The sequence below is a fragment of the Camellia sinensis genome, chromosome 15 (genome assembly GCF_055761805.1).
Source record: "Camellia sinensis isolate YWXY chromosome 15, ASM5576180v1, whole genome shotgun sequence".
NCBI classification, from domain to species: Eukaryota; Viridiplantae; Streptophyta; class Magnoliopsida; order Ericales; family Theaceae; genus Camellia; species Camellia sinensis.
The window spans coordinates 80200505-80219802 of record NC_138975.1 but is presented as its reverse complement, the minus strand read 5'-3'; the positions used below and the strand labels follow the sequence as shown (position 1 = coordinate 80219802).

Below are 19298 nucleotides of genomic sequence, written 5' to 3'. Positions count from 1 at the left end.
ACTCTTATTAGTATGATAATAAAAAAAAATGTTAATATCATTATTTTAAAAAAAAAAAATATTTTGTTTTTTGCAGGAAACATTTCTTTTCCAATAAGTCACCCTAAATAGATCGGCCTCTCTATACTCTGCAACGAGGATATAATCGCAAAACCCTAGCCCAATTCATCCCAACTCAGTGAAATTCAAGTTTATGCATTAAAAACATCTCAATTAAAAGCTCTGAATTCCGTGAAGTGTGTGTGAAAATGGGGAGTGAAGGGTTGGATGTTGAGTTGACGAAGCATAGCTGTGGGTTTGCGGCGGGATTAGAAGAAGTGTCGATTGATGTGGTGGTGGAAGGAGTAGGTGGTTTGGGAATCAGAGGAGGGGGAACATCTTCAGATGGAAGCTCCGAGGTTATCAACTCCAACAATGGTGATGGTGGTGGTGTGCAGGTCACGTGCTTCATTGAGGTGTTGGAGGATGTTACCCTTCATTTTTAGATCATATGTTTTCACAAACAGGTTAGGTTTTGTCACTCTTTATGTTCACAATTTTGTAATTGAAATAGTTAGTATTAATTATTCCTATGGTGCTTACTAATATTATCATCGATGGGAGAGATGTGAAATTGTGTAAGTAATTTTTCAGCAAAATAAACATTTAAAGGGGGTCAAATTGTAGGATTTTATTGAAAAATGAAAAAGAAAATGGGAGTTATAGAAGATTTAAGGGCATATATGAAATTTAAGAGGGGATAAATTGGATTTTTTTTATATTATTTTAGCTATAGGTGAGAAACAATAATTTTCAAAGTCAGCCAGGAATACAAAATTAGAATATGTTTGTATGTATGTAATGCTGATACTCAGTTGATTTTGTGATAAGTGAAAATGCTTTCTATTCTCGACTGATTGTAATACCTGATTAGGGATAGTTGTTTTAGCACAAGTCTGGTCCTTTTTCCTCTCTCTCTCTCTCTCTCTCTCTCTCTCTCTCTCTCTCTTGTTGTTGTTGTTGTTGTTGTTGTTGTTGTTAAGGAGCATTGCTTTGTTTTTGTTTTTTCTAATTGACATGGGGTGTTTCCATGTGGACAAATAAATTAGTGCTACTTATCAAGAAAAAAATAAATAAAAGGGAAAAGAAAAATAATATGCAAGGTTATGTGATTATTTAGATATTATACAGCTTTTATATGCCATGTAAGGCTGCATAGGTCATGTCTTGACATAATTGGATTGTATGTATGGTTATATCACCAAATGGATTAATTAAAATTGATACTGGATTAGAGTTTGTAAAATCGAAAAATCAAGTATCATTTAGATTAATGACAATTGTTTTCTTTTATTTCTATAGATCTATGCATGGATTGGTTGCAACTCTACCAGATTTGGACGCTTATATGCCGCTGCACCTACCCGACCTGTAAGTTAACAATTTATATATTCACGAAAGCTTCCATCTTTTCTGAATTTCATGGTTGTTTTATTTAGGGAAGTTTCCCTATTATTCATTTCAAAAACTACCTATTTTTGTGGCAAAAGTTACAATTTGCTTATTTACAAATTTTAATGGTAGCAAAGAAGGAATTATGAGGGATAAAAGCACCTACATTGATGGCCTTCCTGTCCTTGCATAATGGCATGAGATCATGATATAGTTAGAACTAGTATGGTTGTTATGTTTAGCACCATAGGAGTTACTTAGAGTTAGTATGGTTGTTATGTTTAGCACCATAAGAGTTAGTTAGAGTTAGTTGGGTCTTTGTCCTATAAATATAAGATTAGGCTTCTAGTATTCAGTTTTATGATATTTTGACATTGAATATTTCAAAGCTTGAGAGCTCTTGTACCCATTTTGGGATTTTCTCTCTCTAATGAAATCTCTTTCTCGATTGGTTTCATCATTTTGGTCTCTTTCTTGATTGGTTTCATCATTTTGGTATCAGAGCCGGAGAATCTAACCTGGTTCTTGCCCATTAATCATCAATTTCAACTGGATGAAGAAGGATTCCTGTTTTTTTCTGGTTAACAGCAACTAGGTTCACATCGTAACCCTAGATTGACCTCTGTTCTGGTAAATCAACTTCTGTTCTGGCCTAGTTTGTCAACTTTGCTGAGTTGAAAACAAAATTCTGTCAGAGAACCTTCAATCGATCTGTGCTTGTGATCTGATTTCTTGACAAATTGAAACCCTCAATTTGTGATCTAACTCCTTGCTAAAGATCTTCATTCTTGAATTCGTTCTTGCATTTGTGGTTCAAATAAAGGTACACTGTTATGAATCTAGACTTCAAATGGGGTACAGGCATTGTCCACAACTTTGAATCCAAGTTTAGTTGCAGTTTGACCTTCGACTCTAAGTAGATTCTAGTGTCACAATCATCAGATCAACCTTACGAACCTAACTGATTTTTGCGATCTCCTGCGAAGCCTTAAATCTGAGTTGCGCACTGAGTTGATCATTTCGAACTCAGTGGGTTGAGACAATTAACATATTACGGGACATGGGTATCACACATATGGGGTTGAGACAATGGTTGGAGATGATGGTGGATGTGAGTTAGGTTTGGAAAATTAGAAAATTTTCAAATTTTTGTAAAAAGAAGGGGGGTGTAAGAAAGAAATTATGTTGTGTTAATAGAATTACCCATAGAAAAATTATTAAACTTAGTGCATCCAGGGTAATTCGATTTGCATGCAACACTATATCTCAATACACAATTTATATAATTCAGATATTAATTTTTAAACAAATATGATGTGCAAATGAAATTACCCTTGTCCAAACATAAAAATGGGATGCATTTAGAAGCACCCTTACAATATATCTAGGGCCAATCAACCTTAACATGCTGGTTTGAGTGACTATTCTCTCAAATAATGTTACAAAGCTCCTCTAACAACATGGGGAAGAAAGAAGAGCCTTCAGGACTGTAGACAGATGGATATGGCGATGCAGTTGTGCCACAAGGCACAAATATCCATATTACTTACATAATAATGTATATATATAGTTATATTATCAGGATATTGATTGTCTACATAAATATTCTCTAATTTTAATTATTGAGAGTTCCCATGTAATTAGATTAATATTTGCTCCTTACATTTCAACATGGTCCCAACCAGATGATCCGTCTTCAAAATTGTTTTCTAATCGTTGAACCTCATTGTGAGCCAATCTGCTCATTATAGCAAGACCTGAAATAAACACACAAAAAAGGCCAATTTTGGATTAGGAAACAAAAAAAGAAAAAGAACAGTGAAAGGACATCGCCTCCTATTGGTGGTTTCCATCTATGCTGTTGCCAAAGAAAATAAATTTACTAAAGAGCTCAGCGAGAAGTAACAAGACAGTGCTAGTAATTTAGAACAGTGTCATTTTGGATTAACATCTTAACTGGCATGAGGGAAAAAATATATCTTTCCAAATTGGGTAAAATTCACTTTACCCATTGTGGTTTGATCTTGAAGCATTTTACCCCCAATGATTCAAATATAGGCAGAGAGCTCCCTTGTAGTTTTGGACCAAGCTGCACTGTAAACGCTGTTAATGGAAAATGAAAAATAGACCTTTATACCCTCATCATTGTCTTCCGTCTCTTTCTTTATTAACAAAAAATAAACCATTATCACTATTGTATTCAACCCAATTACCACCATTTATTTTAATGGATAAAAAATATACATAAAATAATTTTAAAAATAAATACATATATGTCTCATAAAAACTATGCATATATACACACAACATTAAAGTTATACATATATATATATATATATCTGGTAATTGAAATATGCCTATAACTAAACCCAATAATTGAAAGAAGAAACATGGTGTGAAATGTGGCTGTGCGAGGTGTAGAACCGTGACTGTGCAACCCATGGTTGTGTAAGGGACTATTATAAGTGTAAATTGTAGCTATGGCCGAAATTGTGTGTGAATTCAGGAGGAAGGAGGCGGTGATAGGAGAGGTTGGGGAGAGGCAAGGACGTGGGGGAAGGAGGGAGGGGGCTGCAGCGGTGGTTGGTATTAGTGCTAGGGTTAGAGTTTATAGAATTAGAATTTTTAGGGTTTGAAGGTAGATGATGAAGATGAAGGGTAAAAATGGCTTTTTGCATTTTTATTTTACTTTAGTTTTTTAAAAAATTATATCCACTTTCAAAGTAGGCAAGTGCATTACACCTTTTGTTAATTTTAACTAACTATTGGAGTTTAGTCCAAAATTATGAGGGAGTTGCCTGCTATATTTGAACCATAGGGAGTTAAAGTGCTCCAAGCTCAAACCGTAACGGGATAAAGTGAATTTTGCCCTTCCAAATTATGTGTAGAATATATCGCCACAAAGTGAACAGTCATTAAATAGTTAAGATTAATTAATCAAAGAAAATCATGCTAGTTGCAAGGTTGCCGGGGGCCTATTCAGTTTTATCTTAGTTCACTCAGTTTTATCTTAGTTCTTATACAAAATGATTCCATATTCATCCAATTTCATTACTAATAATAGTATAATAGGCAACATAGAACATAACAATTAGCCAAATCAACCTCTATTGCATGTGGCAATGAATAAAACATAATGGGCATCCAAACATTGTTGTGCAAATTCACTTAAATTTTTACTATTTGTTTTATAAAATAAAAAAAAGCACACCACTTGTAGAATTAGTGCAGATGTGTGTATGCATGTATGCATCTTAGTACCTTCAATGACCTTGTAGAGAGCTGACCACCATCTTTCACTAGGAAACTGGTATTGATCTAGCGCCTTTTCGATGACTTCATCATGTTTCCCTTGTAAAACTTCCTGAAGGGTTACAACCGCATCCTTAGTTTTCTTGACGATATTGTTCTCATCTTCCATCATTTCCAAGGAGGGTTGAAGAAGGCTATTCTGTGAGGAAGCCATATAAACACCAAGTGCAAACTGCGTAGCAGCAGCCCAATGGGAAGAGGCTACCCGTCTCCTCTGCTGCCCGTTAAATATCTCTTCTCCCGAGGACTTATTCTCTCCTTCTCCTCCTCCGAGTACTAAGCTGTGTAAATACTGAGCGTTTGCAGCCCCTGTACTCTGAATCATCTTCGAGAAACCACTTGCTTCATTCAACAATAGTTTCTCCGGGGCATCATATTCCATAACCTGAAAAATAGGTGTTGACAATTTCTTACTACTGACATTCATACAAAACAACTCCAACTCAAAGACTGATGAATGTTCAATGTGAGGGCACACCTGACCAGCATCAAGCACCAGAATTCGATCACTATCTATAATAGTATTAAGTCGATGAGCAATGATGAGCATTGTGCGTGATCTGAATTCTTCTCGAATGGTTCTTTGGATAATTGAGTCGGTTTTAACATCAACAGCTGCCGTGGCTTCATCAAGAACAAGAATTTTTGATCTGCGTAACAATGCTCTCCCAAGACTCAATAGTTGCCTCTGTCCAACACTGAAATTTTCCCCAGCCTCTGAAACCTTTACAGTTAAAAAAAAAAAAAAAAAATTACTTTCTTTTTTTTGTTAATCAATTGTCAATTTCCTTCTTTTGGACAGTAAAACATATTTGATAATGGGTCAAACCTTAGACAATAATAATTTGTACACATAAATAATTCCATTTAATTTGTACACATTGACTTCACTCTAAATGCTGTAAAAATGTCATTCAAACTATTGTAATCATATTAAAGGACAATAAAATAATATAAAACTCTGTCAAACTTTGACTTCACTTCAATCACTAACAGTTTAGTCAACTTTCAGAGGAGATACGAATATCATACATGTTTCATTATCACAGAACCCTGCAGATGTAAGAAACTAATGGAACCAAAGCTTATAGGTGAGGTTTTCTGGACAAACTGGATTCTGGAATATCATACTTGTGTGATATTTTAGAGAAATCATTTATTTATTTATTTAGTTATTTTTTTATAAATCAAAACTGGCTTTTGGCCAAAAATACTAATTTCTCGTGTTAGTGGTAGGACTAGCATAGGTTGGCAATTTCATAGCTATGTAATGTGTGCCTTAGTTAGAGTCCAAGCCACTAACACTTTGGAGAGCATAGTGGACAAGTCTTGAAGCCGTGGAAGCAAGGATGCTATGGAAGTTCTTCACCGGCATGTGAGTTGCTATGGGAGAGATTCATCGGCATGTGAATTGCTATGCACTGCTATTATTGCATAATAATACCCACTAAAAATACAAAGAAACCTAATAAACAATGATTATCCTAATAAATAGAAGTAAATGACTAAACTGCCCTCCATCATTAATACAAAAAATACTACATATCTTAACAACCAGCAACTATCCAGATAGGTTGGTTGACCAAGATAGAATCAAGTCCTTAGGTTGTCAAAAATGACCCACATGTGGGCCGGCCATCTGTAATCATGGGCCAGCCCATGGTGAGATCTAGAGCACTGTTTTTAAAACCGGATTGGGCTGGCTAATTCAACCGGTCAACCCGTTGACCGGTTCAAGTTCCGGTCCGGATAGACCCTAAAACCCATTCTAACTTGAAAACCGACTTATTTTCTTAAAACGAGATAAAGCCACGGTTAAACCCATCATCCGCTCAACCCGGAGCCAGTTCAGTGAAACCGGCCAAGCCCTCATGTGTGATAACTGCAATGCAAGACAATGTAAAACTGTTTATGCTAAAAACAACAACTAACTTGCAAAATGGAAATGCAGGACTGCGATCTAAAGTGAGTGATGCGCTCAATCTAACTTCTAATACCAACGAAAGTTGGTGATGAAAGGGGAAACACCATCGAGGTTCTTTCTTCGCCTCAATGAAGAGGGCTTAACTATTTCTTACGTGTGAGTGAGTGTAGTACTCATATGACATGAAAGACAAAATAAACTATTCTATTGATGAATGGAAGTATAGTAGCTTATAGGCTTGAATAAATTGAAATGAATAAGTTAAGACATTCTAAGTTAGTGAAACTAGGAAATGTAAAAGATAAAGGCGCTGGGCCAAATTGAAGTATGAAAATAATCTTTTTGTTTGGTTGGTACTAGACCGTTTGCCATGATCACTTCTTGGGTATTTATAGTTGTTGCCGATGGCAGTTTATTCGATCCAGCTTTTTCCATCAAGGTCCCATGATTGCTTGCCATGTGTCCCATGATTCCATATCTAAAACTGATCACTTGCTGCATTTGTGAATAGTTAATGTTGAATTCTTGCACGACATCCTGCATTCTCCCTTCCATGTCACCATTATCCCATGTTTGTAGGTCAAGTAACTATTTCCTAGGATTTAGGAGTGAGCCAAACCTGGTGGTTTGTTACATCCCATGGGAGCATTTGTATAACGGTTGAACCATCTTGGAAAAGGGGCTGCATTTGTGGATAATTGGTGTTGAATTCTTGCATGACATCCTGCATTCTCTCTTCCTTGGCACCATTATCCCCATGTTCGTAGGTTATGATTCTCTCTTCCATGTCACCATTATCTCCCTATGTTCCTAGGTCATATGGCTATTTCCTAATATTTAGGAGTGAGCCAAACCTAGTGGGTTGTTACATCCCATGGGACCATTTGTATAACAGGTGAACCATCCTAGAAAAGGGTACACATGGCCCACTTGTTGAAGCGTAATTGTGAGATACCCCAAATTAATTATAGTAATAATCAACTTTAAATATCCTATGTCAAATTAATTATTTTAATATGTAGAATATTTAAAATAATGAATAAAAGTAAATAGCTAGAAAGCTTTGAGGAAAGAATAAGAAGAAGAACTTTGGAATATTTATGATCAATGAATAAACTTCAGACAAATTGGAAATAGAAATATGTTTTAATAAGATAATCCAAGAATATAAATATTTATTATTAAAGAGTTAGGGGAAGACTTAAGACTTGATTTGAGAATCATAGCATGAGCTTTAGTACTAATTGAGGAGCTTAATGATCCTAGTCTAATGTGCTTGATCAACTCATATAATAAAAATTTTACTAATCAGGATTAGTGTTAATTAAGCGTGAATAGTGAACCTTAATTGGGATTAATTAAGTTAAGTAGGATTAAGTATAAACCTCACAATTAATTAGTCCTAACCTAGATTAGTTAAACTAAATAAACAAGATTAGTGAATTAATGAACCTAGTAACTAATGATTTTCAGAGAATACCAAGATTAGAGAATGATTGTGATATCATCCCCTTTTTGTATTAATAAAGATTAATAATTACAAAGGGGTCCTAAGGCAAAGAATAATTACAATTGATAATAACCCAACTAATAATAATAATATTTTAACTCTCCCCTCAAGTTGGTGCGAAGATATCTTTCATGCTCAGTTTGCCTAGGATGTCATGCAATGGTTTACTCCTAACTCCCTTGGTGAGGATGTCAGCGAGTTGTTCACCAATATGCACAAATGAAGTACAAATTGTGCCACTAGTGAGTTTCTCCTTAATGAAATGACAATCAATCTCAACATGCTTTGTCCTATCATGTTGAACCGGATTGTGAGCAATGTTGATGGCGGCCTTATTGTCACAGTATAACTGCATGGAGTCCGTCTGATCATTACCAAGATCACTCAACAATAACTTGATCCATAACAGCTCACACACCCCTTGTGCCATAGCTCTAAACTCAGCTTCTACACTTGACCTGGCAACTGCATTCTGTTTCTTACTCCTCCAAGTAACTAGGTTGCCTCTAACAAAGGTGTAATACCCTAAAGTCGATCTCCTATCAGTTACTGATCCAACCCAGTTAGCATCTGTATAGGCTTCTACACGAAGATGATCATGCTTTGAAAAATAAAGACCCTTACTAGGAGCAAACTTCAAATACCTCAAAATTCTCATGACAACTTCGAAGTGAATCTGATGACCACACTGACAGCAACAACAATATTAGGACGGGAGTGAGATAGATAGATGAGCTTACCCACTAATCGCTGATAGCTCCCCTATCAACAGCTGCTTCCCCTTCATCATTCCCCAGTTTCTAATTAGGTTCTAGTGGAGTGTCACAAGCCTTACAGCCATGCATCCTCGTTTCCTTCAACAGGTCAAGCACATACTGCCTTTGTGAAATAAATATCCTATCTTTTGAGCAAGCAACTTCAATTCCCAGAAAATACTTCAAGCTCTCCAAGTCTTTGATTTCAAACTCACTCGCTAAATATTTCTTCAACAGAGGTATTTCCTCACTATCATCACCTGTAAGAACTATGTCATCCACATAAACAATGAGCGCTGTAGTCTTACCACGTGAGGAATTTTCACAAATAAAGTGTGATCTGTTTGACTCTGTTTGAAGCCATATTTAAGCATAGCCTGAGTGAATCTCTCAAACCAAGCCCTTGGAGACTGTTTGACACCATAGAATGACTTCTTAAGTTGATATACTTTACCCTCTATCTGATGATCCTCAAAGCTAAAGGGAATGTCCATATATACCTCTTCTTCGAGGTCACATGGAGAAAGGCATTCTTTACATCAAACTGATGAAGTTGCAATCTAGATTAGCTGCTAGAGAGAGAAGTACTCTAAATGAATTCATCTTAGCAATGGGTGCAAAAGTCTCCTGATAGTCAACGCCATATGTCTGAGTGAACCCTTTTGCCACAAGTCTAACCTTGTAACGCTCAATAGAACCATCCGTTTTGTGTTTCATGGTATACACCCATTTGTATCCCACAAATCGTTTGTCCTTAGGTAACCCAGTCAATTCCCAAGTGCCATTCTTCCTAAGTGCTTCCATTTCCTCAATCATGGCAAGTTTCCACTCAGAGGTAGCAACAGCATCCTGAAAATGGTTAGGAATGCCAACAGAGGAAATATTTGACACAAAAGCTCTATATGAGGATGACAAGAGAGAGTAGGACACAAAATTTGAGATAGGATGTTGAGTACATGATCTCACACCCTTTCTCTTGGCAATAGGAACATCAAAATCAATAGGAGTATCAAGATCAGTGAACTCAAGAGATTCAAAGTTACCTGGACTCTTATCAAAAGCAGGAGATGGCAGTGGGTGAGCAAAAGTGGTCTCTTATATCCAGTCACCTTTATGTCTGTCTTTATCCCTGACATAAAGTTGCCCTTGCCCTTGCCCTTCCCTATCCTTGGTGACATTGGGTTCTGTAGTCCCAGTAAGAGGTGGTGGGGCAAGAACAATTGGTTCCACCATAGGAATCACAAGAATCACTTCACACCAAGGCTCCCCTTAAAGGGAGGACTGTGACACCGAAGAGGACAAGAAATAGGAGACTCAAAAAAGGTGACATCCATGGACACAAACCATTTATGAGAAGGAGGGTGATAACACTTATACCCCTTTTGAGTAGGAGAGTACCTAAAGAAAACACATTTGAGGGAGGGAGGGTCCAACTTACCACGAGTAGCAGAGTGATTATGGACAAAACAGTAAATATTTTTGGAGGAATAGAAAACAAGGACTCAGAACCTAGGAGCACTTAAAGGGGAGCCTGTTTTTGCAAGACCTGGGTAGGAAGACGATTAATAAGATGGGCAGCAGTGAAAATAGCGTCGCCCCAGTAGGATCGAGGCACACTCATAGAAAAACACATGTACCAAGCCATGTCAAAAAGATGACGATTCTTGCGTTCCGCCACCCCATTTTGTTGAAGGGTATTGGTGCAAGAGGTTTGATGGATAATGCCATGGACAGAAAAATATTGCCCTAACCTAGAATCTATGTATTCCCTCCCATTATCAAAACGGAAGATTTTGACAGTGGCTGCAAACTGAGTACAAATCATCTTATAAAAATTGTGGAACACAGAGAAAACCTCACTGTTGTCTTTTATGAAATACACCCAAGCAGTACGAGAAAAATCATCAATAAATGTAACAAACCATCGATGACATTTCATAGATATAACACGAGATGGACCCTAGACATCAGAATGTATTAATGAAAAAGGAACTAAACTTTTATCAAAACTGCGAGCAAAAGAAGCTCTGTGTTGTTTTCCAAGTTGACAAGACTCACAAAGAAACTTAGACACATTATTGTTTGCAAAAATAGATGGAAATAAATGCTTAAGTACATAAAAAGAAGGATGCCCAAGATGCCGATGCCACAACCATAAATCATCTTTTGTAGTAGGACTCGTGGTGGAAGAATGAACAAGCTTGTCCGGTTGATTTAGGAAGTAGAGACCATTTTTTGCACTACCACTGCCAATCGTCCTCCTCGTGACAAGGTCCTGAAAAAGACAATAATCAAGGAAAAATGTCACACTGCAATTCAAATCATTTGTAATACGACTCAAGGATAACAGGTTAATAGAAAAATTCGGAACATGGAGAACAGAAGATAAAGGAATGGTAGGAGTGACATGGACTAAACCTTTCCCAGAAATAGAAGAAACAGTACCATCTGCATCCTAAATCTATCCTGACCTAAGGAGGGCTTACGAGCAGAGAAAAGGTCAGAGGATCCAGACATATGATTTGAGGCATTAGAATCAATAATTCAGGGCAAAGACTTACGAGAAAGGAAAACACGAGGAGAAGAGGCTAAGTTATCTGAACGGACAAACGACGAGGAAGATGTATTGAGAGCAGTAGAAGACCGGCGGTCCAGCAAATGACGTAGAACATCCTTAAGCTCATGAGTAGTCATGCCAGATAGACCATTAGAAGCCTGGCCAATGGAAGCGGAAGTAGAATTAGGTGTATCAATGACACTAGATTGGTGAGCCCGTGGATGAGAGCTACGTCCTCTAGACTGGCTTGACTGACCTCCCCTAGAACCAGACTGATCACCTCGACCCCCAGATGGAGTTCCACGAAACTTCCAACACGTCTCACGAGTATGCCATGGCTTTTTACAGTAATCACAGAATATAGATTCCTTAGTGGCGGACAGAGGGATAGGAGTCAGGCTGAGGCCATCTCTAGGGGTAGACAATATTGCTGAGCGCTCAGTAGAGACAAGAGACATCATAGTAGACCGGCGACTCTCCTCATTCTGTACATAGGCAAATGCCTCCTGAAGTGAAGGAAGAATGTCTATACTTAGAACCCGACTGCGAACGCGAACATACTCCACATTGAGACTGGATAGAAACTTGAAGACCCATTCCTATGCAATGAACTTCCTATACCCGACTGAATTAGCAATGCAAACAGGCTTATAGTCCTGCAGGTGATCAAGGCATTTCCAACCGTTGGTGAGGAAGGTGAAGTACTGAAGAACCGTCTGCTCCCCTTGAACAGAGCTCTCAATAGAGTGACGCCACTCAAATTCCTGTGAGAAATTTCCTTTGCGGGAATAGGTGGTAGCCACAGCATCCCAAACATCCTGGGCAGTCTCCATAGACAAGTAGCTCTCGCCAATTTCTGGTACCATCAAATGAATAAGCCAACTGATAATCAAAGAGTTAGTAATCTCCCATTGGTCATAACCCGGGCCAGTGGTGTTGGGTGCTTATATCCTGCCATCAACATACCGCATATTCCCTCTGTTCTTCAAAAACATAGTCAAACTCTGTGACCACGCTAGATAGTTCTGACCATTAAATAGAGAGGTGGTGATTTTAACACTAGGGTTGGGGTTATTAATTATAGTTGTACGTATAATGAAACTCTCACTCCTAGGTGTCTAATAAGTAGTGGACACACTAGTGAAATCTGCCTTGGATACTGTACTACCAAACCCTCAACAAAACTAGTGCCAATCACAAATTCGGAAGATGGTGGTGGAAGGGAAAAACAATAGAAAGAATTAAGAACTTATATATTTTTTTTCCTTTTTGTTTTTGTTTTTTTTTTTGTTTTTTTGTTTTTTTAAACAAAGACTCAAACTAGGGAGAGAGACGACAGATACAAAGACTCAAACAAAGACCTAGTCAACGACAAGAGAGAGGTGACAGAAACAAGAGACATACGACAGACATATGACGGCAGAAGGGAGAGGCGAGCAGAGGGAGAAGCAGAGAGGCTATCGTATGAAGCCAAAGAGGCATAGAGGCTGTTAGTGGCAGTCGGTTAGGCAAAAAGAGCCGGTAGCAGTGGTCGGCAAAGCCAGGATGGCCTTCAGCACTGAAGGCGACCAACCAGGGTGATTTGCGAACCCTTGTGCGACCAACCAGGGTGGTTTTCAAGCCCTAGATTGACATCAACCTAGCTGAAACAACATGGGTCCTTCTCGGCTGCTGAAGTGGGTTATCTCTAGCGGGTGATTGGTTGCTTCGGTGGGTAACAGAACTGTATGGATGGATGTAGATGGGTTTAGATTTTAGGGTTAGGCTCTGATACCATGATGATTTTTAGAGAATACCAAGATTAGGAAATGATTGTGATATCATCCCCTTTTTATATTAATAAATATTAATAATTACAAAGGGGCCCTAAGGCATAGAATAATTACAATTGATAATAACCCAACAAATAATAATAATATTTTAACAGTAACCTTGTACGATTTTTGCCACACTGAATAAAGCCTTATGTTCTAATCAAATAAAAGGAGATGAGTTCTGTAGAGGTATAGAACCTATAGAAGTCCAAAGAAAGAGAGAAAGGAGGAGAAAAGAAAGAAAGAAAGAAAGAAAGAAAGAAGGGAAAAAGGAAAAGGTTAAGAAAAATCAACCAAAAACTCAACCAAGAAGTGTTCTAAGGTATGAATCCATCCCTAATTCTTGTAGTAAACGCTCCTAACATCTAACAATTGGAAGAAACTAGGATCAATTTGGTTTAAAAATGGAGAAATATGGAAAAGAATAAGAAAAGTTAAGCTAGGTGAGGAATTAAAAAGAAAGTTAGGTATTCATCCTTGTTTGAGATAGTTTATGGTGTTCTTGATGTATTTCGACATCTACTTTTGGTTGTTTCTTTGGTTTTGATGAGTTTGGTGGTTGAAATCCTCGCTAGGAAGAAAGAAAGAGATAGATTGCATGAAAAGAGAGTTTTCTCAAATACTTGGAAAATTTCAAAGTCTCATCCTTTATTCTTGAAAATGAAGGAAGTTTTAATGTTTTTGATTTACAAAACAATCTTATTTTCAAGTTTTTTGAGGATTTTGCATGATTTAGATTAAGTTTCACAAGCCTAGCTCAAGGAAAAATGTAGGTAGAACACTTAGAACAGGGCTGGATTTTTCATACAGCAGGTTTTTGTTTCAGACTGCTCGAGCAGTATGAAGACTGCTCAAGCGAAGATGTTGAACTCTCAATACTTTGAGTTTTGCAAGTTGGTTAAGTTTGAAGAAGTCGGTTAACCGCTCGAGCAGTTAGGGCACCGCTCGAGCGAACATGAGAGGGTCCTCAGAATCTTGTTTGCAGGCCTGTAATTCTGGGGAAATCATTTCACTGCTCAAGTGGTGGAAAGTTCGCTTGAGCAGACTGACCAAATTTAGCAAGTCCTGAACTACTTTTCACTCATTTTTCTCTCTTTGGATACTTTTATACATGTTTTAGACCTGGACACAAGGTTAACATAATTAGAAACCCACTTGAATTATGCATAAGTAGAAAAGAGAACTACTAAATCATACGTTTAAGTGAATATAAGAAGCTTACAAGTTATCTAGTATTTCAATGTTTGTTTCCTGTTTCGTATAGGTCAAGCTTGAAGAAGTCTATACCCTTGTCTATGGAGCCATTTGTGAGTAGTAGTATAGTAAGTTGTGTTTCTTAAAAACTATGATTCGAAATGCAAACGTATGGTATGTTTATGAAAGCTAATTATTGTTTTGCTATGAATGAACATCATATATTTTTGTATCATGTATTAAGATGACATCTTGGAACCTGTTTGTTATTGGGAATCGTGCCAATAACCTCTTGCCAACTGAGCTTTTCGCCACCTGCTGTGGCACCTTGTATTTGATTTGAAGTGCCTTGAGAATGTTCGTCGCTATGTATATGCTTGCAAGTTAAGCTTTATTTTCATGTGCAAAGCTATATTATGTTCAAAATGATCACGTTCTTGGTTTCGATAAAATATGTTAGTGTTCATTCATTTACCACTTTATTGTATTACTATTTACTGGGCAATGGCTCACCCCTCTCCCTTAGGTGAGAAGAGTTTGAGCACCAAGGAAAAGTTTAGTTAGAAGCCGGTTTTACGTTTCTTGTATCGGATTTGTAAAGTTATGTTGAGTATTGTATTCTATTTTATTATTTAGTCATTTAATAGTACAGATAATTATTCAAGAAGAATGTACGCTTTCATTTCATATAGATATTCACTACTCTGAATGGATGTTCTAAATGGACTCAATATAAGAAATTAAAGGCTTCCACACTCTCTTAATTAATTTTGCCCCAATTATGTTAAGAGTCCAACTTGTTTTTTGTTTAGTAGGCCTTTGGTAGTCAAGAACTATTGGCCGGTCATTGCACGATCCTATTTGGGGTGGGTTGGGGTTGTGACAGTAATTTACTTCTCTATTTATAGCTGCCTAAAAGTGTTTGAAAACCAAGGATCCGTAATTGCCTCTTTGACCAAGTCTAACCCTTTGTTTGTTGCTATGGATAGACCAGGGTGCAACTTCTACGAGTTGACCCAATCATCATTTGAGTGTAAGTTTCTGAATAAACTTGTATATTTCAATGCGTAAAATACAAAGAGTACAATCTGATTTATATAGCAATCCTAGACCTAAGACGAAAATAGGAAACAATAAATCTAATATTCTCATACAACCCCCCCCCTCCCCCCTTCTCAAGCTTAAGGTGTTTTAGAAGAAAACACGAAGAGTTTGTCAAGAGAAAATCGAAACCGAGCAGTAATGTGAGTCTTGGTAAAGAAATCAAGAAGTTGCAGCGTAGATGGATCGAACGGAAGCAAAGTAGAGCCAAATTACAGATACTGGCCGACAAAGTGACGATCAATCTCAATGTGCTTCATGTGCTCATGAAAAACAATGCTATGAACAATTTGTGTAGCATTGCGGTTGTCACAGTAGCGAGAAGTCAAAGAGGATTGAGGAACAGTTAAATCATACAAGAGACAACGAAGCTAGACAATCTCAGTAGTGGCATGGGCCATAGCACAATACCCAGCCTCGACAGTAGAATGAGCAACAATAGTTTGTTTCTTGCTTTTCCAAGAAATCAAGGATCACCAAAAAACATATAGAAACTAGAAATGGACTTGCGGTCAATGACATCACCATCCTAATCAAAATTAGCATAGGCTACCAAATCTAAAAAAGAAGTGGATGACAACAACAAACCCTAAGAGATAGTAGCTCAGAGATAGTGGAGGATTCAAACCAAGGCTGCCTAATGCATGGAACGAGCAGAGACAAATTAGATGATCACATGAACAACATATGAAAGATCAGGACGAGTGAGAGTTAAATAGACCAAGGAACCAACAAGCTTGCAATATGAGGTAAGATCATCCATTGGGACACCAACAGTATAATGAAGCTTTACATTAAGCTCAATTGGTTAGTATCAGTGAGACCGACACGGTGAATAACTTCATTCACATACTTGGTCTAAGCCAAAATAACTCTTGGGAGAAAAAACTACCTTAATAATACTAAGAAAATCCGCAATGGGCCCAGATTCTTAATTTCGAAGGTGCGGAAGAGAAGGAAGAGTGGAGGTAGACGGGGATAGTTGGGAAGTAGTCAATATATGCTAAAGCTGAGTAAATTGAACACTCAAGGAAGCCAAGTCAAGATCAAGAGCTAGAGCAGATGCAGTATAAGCTTCGGGAGGCCGAAAAGTACTCAGAGAAAGAGCGCAGAATTGGGTCTGAGACTGCTGAGAAGACAAAGCAAGCAGACGTCCCTTCTTGGGACAGTCATACTTCCAATTGCAGCAGATGTGTAGATGGGGTCGACAATAGTAGAGGCTGAGTACAAGCCAAGACGACAGATGGAGATAGAGCTTGACTGGCCGTCTTGGGAAGAGTTTCCTCTGACAAGAGCTCACGAACTATAGAATCCACAGAAGGGAGAGGAGAACGGTTAAGGATACCACCTTAGATGGCCTCAAACTGAGGAGAAAGAGCTGTTAAGAACTACACCAAACAACGTTCCTCACGAAACTGCAAATAAGCATCAAGTACCTTAATGCTAGATGGTTACATGAAGGCTAGCTGATCCCAGAGACCCATTATCTCAATGTAGAAATCTTGAATAGACCGATACTGCTAACTAGCACTCTGAATGGCTGATTGCAACTCATACCGCTTGACAAAGTTAGACTGCTGATAAACTCCCAGTAAATAGTTCCACACCTCCTTAGTAGTAGTGTATTTGAAAAAACATCATCCCAATACAACCTTCCATAGAGTTCTGAAACTAAGTCAGAACTTGGGTGTTGTCACAATCCCAAGTGTCATAAGTAGTTAGATATCCTTCATTTTTCAAATCCGATGAACGAGAAATAGAACCAGAGACATACCCTAATTTTTTTCGACCGAGAAGAAAATTCTTCATAAGCCCAATAAGCATAGTTGACAGCAATGAGTTTGCAACTGATGGCTTGAATTTTGTTGTCCGACATCGTAAGAGTGGTAGTAAACAAAGATTGTAAAATCTCTCAACAGGGGCTCAATTGAAATTAGACCTACAAATGTGGCAATTTGTAATAAACTAAAAACTTTACCAATAGAGTCAATATTTGTGGGTCAATCAGGGGTCACAAACACAGAGAGACCACACAAAGAGATAATCCCAAGTCGGCAAGCCAGATGCGCTAGATGCAAGAAGCAGAGGTGAGACACGGAGGTCATGAACACCAGATGGGTGGCGATTTGAGGCAAACTGTTGTGAGGGGTCGTGATTCAGGGGCTGCGAAGCAGACAGGTCACGAGGTAATGAGCTTCAAATATGTGAACAAGGGTTTGAGAACAAAGGGGTTGAATCAACATTCCAGTATTGGGTGGGTGGCGATTCCGATGAGATCAGAGGTTGATCCTAATTTTGATATGTGCAAGTTAGGAGGATCAAAAAAGAGGTTGAACGAACAGAAAACACGGCTAGGGTTTTCGCACACGGCTCTGATACCATGAAAGTTTATGAATAAACTTGTATATTTCAATATGTAAAATACAAATAGTACATCTGATTTATATAGTAATTCTAGACCCAAGACTAAAATGGGAAATAAGAACAAATCTAATATTCACACAATCAATCTAATATATTTACACAATCAAGCTAATATTCTCACATTGAGCCCCACGGGTTGACCCATAACCACCACTCTTTTATTTGTAACTTCATGCCACGTGGCGGCCTCCTATTGGTCGTGCCAAATAGGGTACAAACAAAAACATAAGCTTTGAGGTCTCAAACTTAGAACCTCATCCATAGAAGCTTGGATTTTGACCACCAAGCCATCACCTTGCTTTGTTTAGCTATGGCAAATATAATTTATTTATTACATTATGCCCATTTTGTCTAAACACAACTTCAATTAATTTGACTACAAACAATATATATGTATAAACTTATATATTTGATTAACATATATGCTATGTTACACGAACTCTTCAATATAAATTAAATACTTGTGTAGGACACACGACACTTAGACTAGGGTATGGGATATGTGTCGGATAATTTTAATCAGACACTTCTTATATAATTGTATTTAACACTATTATTGTAGGAACCCACATTTTATGTCCTCATCATGTTCATGAGCATCGGTATGATTATGACTTGTTAAGCTTGCGTGTGTATGTTTGTGATTTGTTTCGCTTGAGCGAATGTGATCCATGCCTTGTTTTGAAGCCTTGTGATTTGTCTAAGTGTGGTGTACTTGTCTCGTTCCTTCCTTGATGTGAAACTTAGGTCACGCCTTGCCTGAGTTATACTAGCCGATGTTATTCCAAGCCTAGGTTACGTTACGCCTAGATCATTCCAAGCCGAGGTCATCCTCAGTCTAGAAGTATCTTGGAACCCCTTGTTCACCCCTGTCCCCGCCTTGACACATTAGCCGAGATGTTACCTTGCACCCAAGTGATCTCGTCCTGGAGTGGTATGACCTAGACCGAGGTGTGGCGCATCTAGGCCAAGGTGTGGCACAGCTTAGTCAAGTGTTGTCCTTCCTAGCCGGGGTCATTGTCACCTTAGTTGCCGAAGTCCTTTTGTTAGCCGATGTCACCCCTTGCCGGAGTGCCATTCCGTGTAGCTTGTTAAATGCGCCTTGTTATTAGCCGATGTCATTGCCTCGTCAGAGAGCCCATACCGCTTTACTTGTTGAACACCCTTCCACCATGCTTTGTCTGGTCTGTCAGCCACCTTTTCAGGGTAAACCCAACCAGTCGCCGCCACGTGTCTCAGTAGAGGGTTAACCCCAGAACCGGGTAAAGAAAACTAT

General features: G+C 38.1%; 1 long non-coding RNA gene and 1 pseudogene across 2 annotated transcripts in view; one reads left to right on the top strand and one right to left on the bottom strand.

Annotated features, from left to right (window-relative positions):
* Positions 1-317: 317 nt before the first annotated feature.
* LOC145813728 (uncharacterized) lies at positions 318-14897 on the top strand. Its single transcript, XR_014356959.1, has 3 exons — positions 318-506; positions 1342-1410; positions 14568-14897. It is a non-coding gene; the product is annotated as an uncharacterized LOC145813728 (long non-coding RNA).
* Positions 2730-19298, bottom strand: part of LOC114258034 (ABC transporter C family member 12-like) — a 138717-nt pseudogene continuing 122148 nt past the window's right edge. Inside the window, exons 31-33 of the transcript XR_014356960.1 lie at positions 5222-5467; positions 4693-5128; positions 2730-3188 (exon numbers count right to left, since the gene is read on the bottom strand). The product of XR_014356960.1 is annotated as an ABC transporter C family member 12-like (transcript). The remainder of the gene's footprint in view (positions 3189-4692; positions 5129-5221; positions 5468-19298) is intronic.